The sequence below is a fragment of the Arachis ipaensis genome, chromosome B01, assembly GCF_000816755.2.
Source record: "Arachis ipaensis cultivar K30076 chromosome B01, Araip1.1, whole genome shotgun sequence".
Classification (NCBI taxonomy): Eukaryota; Viridiplantae; Streptophyta; class Magnoliopsida; order Fabales; family Fabaceae; genus Arachis; species Arachis ipaensis.
The window spans coordinates 19,307,027-19,317,777 of NC_029785.2; positions in this window are offsets into that span (position 1 = coordinate 19,307,027).

Below are 10,751 nucleotides of genomic sequence, written 5' to 3' on the forward strand. Positions count from 1 at the left end.
ATTGATATGAACTTACACTGTCTTTCATTACCTACGCTCCTCCCCTTTGTTGCAAATTTTGCACCACTAGTATGCCATGTGCTTCTATTATTTTCTCACTTGCATGTTGTAGCTACCATGTAATTGAGACCCCTATTATTTGGCATTAACCCACCCATACTTTATTTATTTTCTTCTCTTTATTCCTGCGTTACTTTTCTTCTTTTTCCTCTTCTTCCAGGATGGCCACCGAGAAAGGAAAATAGAAAACCTTTACATAGGCTATAAATAAGTTCCATCTGCAAAATCCACTAAAGAAAGAGCATCAGTTAGAACAACCCGCCTACTTGCACATCTCAGCATGCACCGAGGACGGTGCAATCTTTAAGTGCGGGGAGGTCGATACCGATCTTCGTGGGTTAGTACCTTCCTGTCTCAACACCATTGTTTAACTTTCTTTGTAGTTTATTGTTGCATTTGCATGTTTGATTGCATATTTGTTTGATTTTGTGCATATTTTACCACTTGGTTGAAGTAATATTTTCTTTTTCAAGAAACTTTTTATAACATTTCACTAATTTGATTTAAAATTTTTGGATAAACTTGTTTGAAGAAATATTATACTGGAACATGCTTTAGAGCTCGAACACATAAAACCAGTGAGATTTTGAGCCTATTTGATTGGTTGCGTTTTATCAACCAATATTTTTTGTGTTTTTCTCTCTAAAATTGTGATATTTGTCTTGCTTAATTCTATATTTCCATTGTTTGATGTATGCATGCACTTATATGATTGAGGCCTTGTTTCACTTAGCTTACATACCCATATGGCCTTAACCTTTTATTATCCTTTGCAAACTAATTTGAGCCTATTTTACCCCTTTTATTCTTTACTTTAGCACATCATTAACTCTAAGTGGAAAACAATAATGTCCTTAATTTGAATCTTTAGTTAGCTTAGACTAGTGAGAGTGCTTATGATTTAAGTGTGTGGAAATTGGGTTTGGAAATATTTGGTTTTAGAATTGAGTATGTTAGAATTTTCTGAAAATGTGAAAGAAATGTTTAGGACATGTTCATGCATTCAATAATCATATGCATTGAGAAAAACAAAAGAATATATATATATATATATATATATATATAAGAAAAAAAAAGAGAAAAAGAAAAGAAAAAAGAGCAAATAAGTAAAAGGGGACAAAATGCCCCAAAGTAAATGGTGAAAGCAATGCATATGTATTGTACTCAAAATTAGGATGCATGAATATGTGGAAAATATGGTTAATGGATAGTTAGATGTGGTATTATGATTACATGGATTGTCTAAAGTTAGGTGGACAGTTTAAGTTTATTAAGGATTCAGATTTTAGTCCACTTGACCAAATACAATCCTACCTTGACCCTAACCCCCTTACAACCCTCAAAAGACCTCTTGATATGTGTATTTATGCATTAAATTTTTGTTGATTGGTAGAAGAAGAGCAAGTCTTAGAAAGCAAGGTTACTAGAGAATTAAGAGAATCGAACCTTAAACACATGAGTGATTAGAGTGTATACACTTCCGGTGAGGGTTCGATACTCGATTCTTTGTTCCCGGCTTTCATGAGCTATTTTCTTCTGCAAGTCTATTTGTACTTCATTTTTATGATTTGAATTAGTGAAATCCAGTTTATGTTTGTCTTGAAGAGCTTATTTACTTTTAACCAAGTAGGTAGAAACATCTTAGCATGTAGTTGCATTCATATAGATAAGTTGCATTTCATACATTTTACCATTCCCCTTCACTCTCTTATAGCTTCTCTTGAGCTTAGCATGAGGACATGCTAATGTTTAAGTGTGGAGAGGTTGATAAACCACTATTTTATGATTTATCTTATGCTCAATTGAGTGGTTTATATCAATTCTTTACTCACTTATTCATGTAATTGCACGAGTTTACATTTTTCCTTCCTGATTTTGTGCTATGATTGAAAACATGCTTCTTTGGTCTTAAAATTACTAATTAATAATTCTCTCTTATTACCATTCGATGCCATGATATGTGTGTTAAGTGTTTTCAGAGATTATAGGGCAGGAATGACTTAGAGGATGGAAAGGAAGCATGCAAAAGTGGAAGGAATACAAGAAGTTGAAGAAATTGCTAAGCTGTCTAGCCTGACCTCTTCGTACTCAAATGGTCATAACTTGAGCTACAGATGTCCAAATGACGTGGTTCTAGTTGCGTTGGAAAGCTAACGTCTGGGGATTCACAACGATATATAATTTGTCATAGCTTCCCCAAATCCAGGAGACGTGCACGCGTGGATATCGCGGACGCGTGACCTGGCAAAAACGCAATTCACGCTAACGCGTGGATGACGCTTCCGCGTGACTTTACAGCGACCTGTACGTACTAGAAATCACTGGGGGCGATTTTTGGGCTGTTTTTAACCCAGTTTTTGGCCCAAAAAACATAGATTAGAGGCTATAAAGTGGGGGAATGCATCCATTCATTAATACAACATATACAACTTTCATATTCACAATTTTAGGTTTTAGATGTAGTTTTAGAGAGAGAGAGAGAGAGGCTCTCTCCTCTCTCTTAGGTTTTAGGATTAGGATTTCTCTTAGTTTATGGTTATTTCTCCAATTCCAAGTTTAATATTCCTTTAATCTATGTTTCTCTCTTACTTTTAGTTACTCTAATGCTTTTACTTGTTAATTACTTATGTTGTCGAATTGGCTTATGAATCTTTCCATGTTAGATTTGAATATTCTATTTAATATAATTTGAGGTATTTCAGATTTAAGATTGTTTTATTCTATTTATGATGCTTTTAATTTAATTTAAGATTTATTCCTTTTTTGCTTTGGTTAAGTAATTGGTGTCACTTGAGTTATCAAACTCAGCAGTTGATTGAAAATTGGGAACTGCTTATTGATTTGGATCGCTCTAAAGCTAGTCTTTCCACAGGAGTTGACTAGGACTTGAGGATCAAATTGATTGGTCCACTTGACTTTCCTTTATTTAGTAAGGATTAACTAAGTGGGAGCAATAACAATTCTCATCACACCTGATAAGGATAACTAGGATGGGATTTCCAGTTCTTATACCTTGCAAGAGATCTTTATAATTATTAATTAATCTTCCTTGCCATTTAAATTACTTGTTCCTTATTTCAAAAACCCAAAAATATACAATTTCATAACCAATAATAAATCATACTTCCCTACAATTCCTTGAGAGACGACCCGATGTTTAAATACTTCGGTTATAAATTTTATTGGGTTTTGTTACTTGTGACAACCAAAGTTTTTGTACGAAAGGATTCTCTGTTGATTTAGAAACTATACTTACAACGTGATTATTTTCATAAAATTTTTTACCGGCAGAAATCAGTTCGTCACTCGCGGAGAACTTATGCTCTTGGAGGACGGAACAGTAACTGCCATAGGTAAGTATTTTTTTTTTGTCAATTTTTGTTGATTTTACAGTGTTAGTGTGTGTCATTTTATGTTGATGTAGTTATAAGAACCATTGAGTTAGACTAGGGTTTGGAGTTTCAAATATGTTTTTATGTTGATGTTGCTAGCGAAGGTATGATATTAGGAATAACATGTTCTCTATGAGGTTTCTGTGACAAGTTTCATATTTATTATGTTTTGGAATATTTTGGTGTTTGGTCTTAGTTGGAGGTTTGTTATGATTATGAGTATGCTGTTTATTCTGGGTTTACATGTAGTTGCTACTCTGAGTTTGTTGTATATTTTGTTGTTGATTAATATTATTTGATTTTTATTTTTATAGATGGAAGGTCCTCCTATGACATTTGTATTTCACCATGATAGAAAGTTTAAGAAGAATCAAGGTGGATCACTGTACTATGAGCCCGATAACATAGAAGTGTTAATGGGAGTTGACGGTGACACACTTGATGTGTTATATTTGAAGGGTTACTTTAAGGAACTGGGTTATGTTGAGGCTAGAGAATGTTGGTTGAAAGCTCCCGGAGTTCCTCTTGAATTCGGGTTAAAGAGGATGGCCACAGATGATGATTTGATTGCAATGGTTAAGGATTGTAGGAGGAACTTCAATTTGATCAACCTGTATTTCAGGCATGGTGTTTCAGAGCCATTTGTTGTTGACAAGAAGGAAGAAGATGTGGTAAAAAAGAAGCCATCCTAAATCAAGATACAACACTCTCAGCCCACAAAGCTACCTTCTCATCTAAAAGGCATGCTCTCAATTCTCTAAGGCATCATCTGAGACTACTAGATTACCCTTTTGGCCCACTAAATTGCCTACTCAAGCTACTAAGTTGCCTACCCAGCCTACTAAGCTACCAAGTCAGCCCACTAAGCTACCCACTAAGCCCACTAGGCCATCATCTAAGCCCACTAGACCATCATATCAGCCCATCAAAATTTACTTCACCCCATTAAAACTCCATCATAGCCTAATAAACCCTATACTCAGCCTACTAAGTCCACCACTACTCCAACTCAGACCAAAGGAAAGATTAATATCACTACCACCACAAGAGCTGGAAGGTAAGTGAAAATATAAGAGGTCAAAGAAGATAGTGACTCTCATGACTCCTATGAGAGTGATGAAGACAACCTTTACAAGCATCTAAAGGTACTAGGAGACGATAAATACAGCAGTGACAATGATGATGGTGTGAACTCTATAAAGTTGAACAAAAAAAGTGAGGTCAAAGAGAAGCACAAGCCTGCTAAATCAGATTAGCAAATAAAGAAATAAAGACTGATGATTCTAGTTTTGAGGCTTCTGATGATGAGAAAAGTTGTAATTCAGGTATTAAAGTAATTCAATTGACATGTTATGGTAATTGAATTAGGTAAAGTGACTAATTACACCACTTTCTGATTTGGCAAACCTAGAATATGATAATGTTCATGATGGTGATTTGGATGTCAACTCATGACACTTAGAGGACTCGGGTCAGGAGTTGGACTCTGACAAGGAATCACCAACTGTCTATCTTTAGTACAATGATAAAGCAAAGTTTGGAGACCTCAAATTTGAGGTTAGTATGATTTTCAAGACAAAGAATCATTTTATACAAGCAACTAGGGACTATACAATCCAGTCGGGGTAAAAACATTTTGTTTACAAAGAATGATAAGATTCGGGTTAGGGCTGTATGTAAGACAGAGGGTTGTCCTTGGGTAGTGTACTGTGCATGTAGTAAATAAGACGGGTCTTGGAAAATTAAAACTCTATTTAACAACCATACCTGTCCTAAAAGGAAAAAAAATAGGGCAGCTACCCAACATCGGACACTGAATAAACTTGTACCAAAGCTTAAGAAGCATTCTACTATGAGTCATCGTGAGGTTTATGAGTAGTTTGTCCGAAAGTCTAATGTAAATCTGAATAGCACCTGCATCATTAAGGCATTGAAAGCTGCTAGAAAAGTGGTAGAAGGTGATGAGATTGTTCAATATGGGTTGGTCTAGGACTATGCTAATAAATTACTCACAGGTAATCCCAGGTCTACAGTTCAAGTTTATGTCATCCCGATGCCCGAGGGTCCTCCTCAGTTTGAGAGGTTCTATGTGTGTCTTGATGCGTGTAAAAAAGGATTTAAGGCTGGGTGTTGACCTATGATTGGATTAGATGGGGCTTTTCTTAAGACTTTGCATGGTGGGAAAATACTGACTACGTGTGCCCAAGATGCCAACAATCACATTTTCGTGTTTGCCTATGCAATTGTAGATGTCGAAAATAAAGACAACTGGTGGTTTTTTTTACCTATTGCAGTCATACCTTGGCAACTATAATGATAAGAAGTCATGCTTCAATTCAGACATGCAGAAGGTGAGGACAATTTTAATACCCGAATATGTTGTTTTGGGACTAAAATGATTTAATGAAACATACTGTTAGGACTGAATTAATTTAATGAGAATTTTTAAAGGATTAATATGATTAACAATCTTTTTGTGTTTGTCTATTTTGGTCAGGGTCTAATTCCAGTAGTGAAGGAAGTGATGTCTCATGCGCACCACAGATTATGTGTGTGGAATCTATGGCAGAATTTCTAAAAACAATGGGGTAGCACAGAGTTGAAAGACCTAGTTTGGGAGTGTTCTAGATCAAGAACATGCAATGAGTTTGATAGGAACATGGAAAGAGTTAAGCTGATTAATGAGCAGGCTTGGCAGTACCTTGACAAGTGGCCGAAGGAAGCTTGGACAAAAGTGTACTTCAGTAAAGATCCAAAGGTCGACAACATTTGCAACAATGCTTGCGAATCAATCAATGCAAAAATCAAGCATGAAAGGACCAAGCCTATTCTGACTTTAGCTAAAGAGGTGAAAAGAATAATCATGAAGAGTATGATAGACAACGAACAAAAGTTGAGTAATTATCAACGAATTCTACCTCCAATACAACAAAGCAGACTAGAAGCCATGACAAAATTATTTAGTCACTGGTCTTTTCAATGGTGTGGTGATGATAAAGAGAAATTATATGAAGTTCATGGCTGGCCCACTAACATGGTGGTGGACTTGGAAAAGCACACTTGCAGTTGTAGGTTCTAGAAACTCACAGGTAAATCATCCAAGCCTTTCCTTCCTTCCATTACTCTCAGTTAGTAAGAATTGATTTAAGTTAAATTTGTATGTGCTGGCCACATGGATGCCATGTATGCATGCAATTTCAGCTATACAGGATAAAAATGGTAAAAGGGCTAAGGGGTACTACCATGAATGGTTGACGATGGAGGTGTATAAGAGGACATACCGTTTCAATGTCAATCTGGTGAAGGGACAATATTTGTAGGAGAAAACACCGTCACCAGCCCCTGTCCCACCCCAATTAAGTCAAAATTTGGAAGGCTTACTAAGAAGAGGAGAAGATACAAAGGTGAACAACCATGCGGATCAAGCATGAAGATAAAGAGGAAGTACAATCCAATCATGTGCATGTATTGTAGTGAGGTTGAACACAACAAAAGAGGTTGTGGAAAGAAGAAATAAGTGGATGCTGAGAAACAAGCTAGGGAAATGCAACTGCAGCTTGCACTTGTTAAAGAACCTACTCCTACTGTAGGTGAAACAAACACCAACAATGATGTTCCATCCCATGCTGTATCTACTCCGATCCCCGAGTCCAGCCACAACTTGACGTCTCCAGCGTCCTGACGTCCGCGTCTGTGTCTGGCGTCATCTGCAACAGATGCTTGGCGGTCTACTGTCCGTCGCATCCTTCCCTCTGTGCTGGTCTCCTCTGGTTTGTTCTGTTCGTAGGTCTTCACCGTTTCTCCGTCCAAGCCATCGCCATCCCTCGCGGTGAAGCCCCTCGCCTGACATCCCCGCGCCGCACCGTGCCGAGCCTCGTAGCGCCTGGCCTTCCATCCCTGCGTTGTGCCTCTACACCATCTCCCTGTACTCGAACTGTCTGCAAACAGGTGACAAAAAATCTTCTTTTTTCAGTTTTAAAACTTCTTGTTTATGCTAATTTTATTTTGTTTAAAAATTTGGCACGGATCTCAGGAATGGCCACCAATAATTCTAGCCTATACTACGAAGACTCTGATCGTGAACCAGGAGGCTAAGAGATATGCATTCAAGCTTGTTTTCATGTAGAACGGAAGTGTTTGTCAGACACGCGTTCATAAGTGAGAATGGTGATGAGTGTCACTTGATCATCACATTCATCATATTCTTGTGTGCAAATGAATATCTTAGAATAAGAATAAGCTTGAGTTGAATAGAAAAATAATAGCACTTTGCATTAATTCATGAGGAACAGCTGAGCTCCACACCTTAGTCTATGGGGTGTAGAAACTCCACCGTTGAAAATACATAAGTGAAAGGTCTAGGCATGGCCGTGAGGCCAGCCTCCAAACGTGTACAATGATCTATGATAGCATAGAACTGATCAAAGATAGATATAAAATAAATCACTAAAAGTAGTTTTTATACAAAACTAGCAGCTAGGGTTATAGAAAATAAGTACCTAAGTGCAGATAGTGCAGAAATCCACTTCCGGAGCCCACTTGGTATGTGCTTGAACTGAGCATTGAAGCTTTCACGTGTAGAGACTCTTCTTGGAGTTAAACGCCAGCTTTGGTGCCAGTTTGGGCGTTTAACTCCACCTTTTATGTCAGTTCTGGCATTTAACGCCAGAATAGGGTAGAAAGTTGGCGTTCAAACGCCATTTTGCGTTATTAAAACTCGGGCAAAGTATAGACTATTATATATTTCTGGAAAGCCCAGAATGTCTACTTTCCAACGCAATTGAGAGCGCGCCAATTGGCTTTTTGTAGCTCCAAAAAATCCATTTCGAGTGCAGGGAGGTCAGAATCCAACAGCATCGGCAGTCCTTTTTCAGCCTCTAAATCAGATTTTTGCTCAGGTCCCTCAATTTCAGCCAGAAAATACCTGAAATCACAGAAAAATACACAAACTCATAGTAAAGTCCAGAAATGTGATTTTTATTTAAAAACTAATAAAAATATAATAAAAATTAAGTAAAACATACTAAAAACTACCTAAAAACAATGCCAAAAAATGTATAAATTATCCGCTCATCACAACGCCAAACTTAAATTGTTGCTTGTTCCCAAGCAACTAAAAACAAAATAGGATAAAAAGAAGAGAATATACAGTGAATTCTGAAAACATCTATGAAGATCAGTCTTAATTAGATGAGCAGGGCTCTTAGCTTTTTGCTTCTGAATAGTTTTGGCATCTCACTTTATCCCTTGAAGTTCAGAATGATTGGCTTTTATAGGAACTCATTCAGATTAGTGTTATTGATTCTCCTAGTTCAGTATGTTGATTCTTGAACACAGTTACTTTATGAGTCTTGGCCGTGACCCTAAGCATTTTGTTTTCCAGTATTACCACCGGATACATAAATGCCACAGACACATAACTGGGTGAACCTTTTCAGATTGTGACTCAGCTTTGCTAGAGTCCCCAATTAGAGGTGTCCAGAGCTCTTAAGCACACTCTTTTGCTTTGGACCACGACTTTAACCGCTCAGTCTCAAGCTTTTTACTTGACACATTCACGCCACAAGCACATGGTTAGGGACAGCTTGGTTTAGCCGCTTAGGCCAGGATTTTATTCCTGTGGGCCCTCCTATCTACTGATGCTCAAAGCCTTGGATCCTTTTTATTTTATGCTTGCCTTTTGGTTTAAAGGGCTATTGGCTTTTTCTGCTTGCTTTTTCTTTTTCTTTCTTTTTGCATCATTGGCAAGTTGAACGCTAACCTTACATTTTCCAGACTGAAATCTAAGTATTTTCCCCAAACCATTGTAAGCCAGTTCTTTGGATTCGGGTTCATACTTTGATCATGGTTCCTAGCGATCCATGCGTTTGCATAGAACTCTTGAATCATTAAGATTTCGACTTGTTGAATAGGATTGGAGAGAACTTCCCATCCTCTTCTTTTAATCTCATGTCGGATCTCCGGATACTCACTCCTTTTGAGCTTGAAAGGGACCTCAGGAATCACCTTCTTTTTGGCCACAACTTCATAGAAGTGGTCTTGATGGACCTTTGAGATGAATCTCTCCATCTTCCATGACTCGGAGGTGGAAGCTTTTGCCTTCCCTTTCCTCTTTCTAGAGGTTTCTCTGGCCTTAGGTGCCATAAATGGTTATGGAAAAACAAAAAACAATGCTTTTACCACACCAAACTTAAAGTGTTTGCTCGTCCTCGAGCAAAGAAGAAAGAATGAAGGAGAAGAAGAAGAAAATGGAGGAGATGGAGGGAGAGGGTGAATTCGGCCAAGGATGTATAAGGTATGTATGATGTGTGAAATTGAAGGAGTGATGAGGGGTATATATAGGAGTGGGGTAGGGTTAGGTTCATGTATTTGGGGTTGGGTTTGGGTTTGGGAGGGAAAAGAGGTTTGAATTTGAAGGTAGTGGTGATTTGGGGGAAAGGGTAAGATGTGATAGTGAAGGGTATTTGGAGAAGAGTGTTATGGAAATGTGTGAAGAGGAGAGAAGAAGAGGTGGGGTAGGTGGGGATCCTGTGGGGTCCACAGATCCTGAGTGGTTAAAGACTTTATCATCCTTGCTCCATTTAGGCGTGCAAAACGCCCTTAGAGTGCAGTTATGGTGTTAAACGCCAGATTGCTGCTTGTTTCTGGCGTTTAACGCCAGCTTTTCTCCCTTTCTTGGCGTTTAACGCCAACTTGGTGCCCTGTTCTGGTGTTAAACGCCAGACTGGTGCCTATTTCTGGCGTTAAACGCCAGTCTGGTGCCCATTTCTGGCGTTAAACGCCCAGAATGGTGCCAGACTGGGCATTTAACGCCCATTCTGCTCCTCTTACTGGCGTTTAAACGCCCCCAGGGTGAGCTGTTTTTAATGCTATTTTTCATTCTATTTTTTATTTTTCAGTTGTTTTTGTGATTTCACATGATCATCAACCTAAAAAAAATATAAAATAACAATGGAAAATAAACAGATATAATTAAATAACATTGGGTTGCCTCCCAATAAGCGCTTTTTTAATGTCAATAGCTTGACAGTGAGCTCTCTTGGAGCCTCACAGATAATCAGAGCAGGGTTGGGGCCTCTTAACACTAAACTTAGAGTCTAAACAAAAGAAAGTTAAGTGGACTGATTAGCTTGATTCTCAAGTCCTAGTCAACTCTTGTGGAGAGACTAGCTTTAGAGCAATCCTAGTGTAATCAAAACCTGCCAATTTCAACCACTGTTTTATTTGACAGCTCAAGTGTTACCAATTACTTGACCCAAGCCAAAAAGGGGAAAAATATCTAAATTATTTATAAAAGAA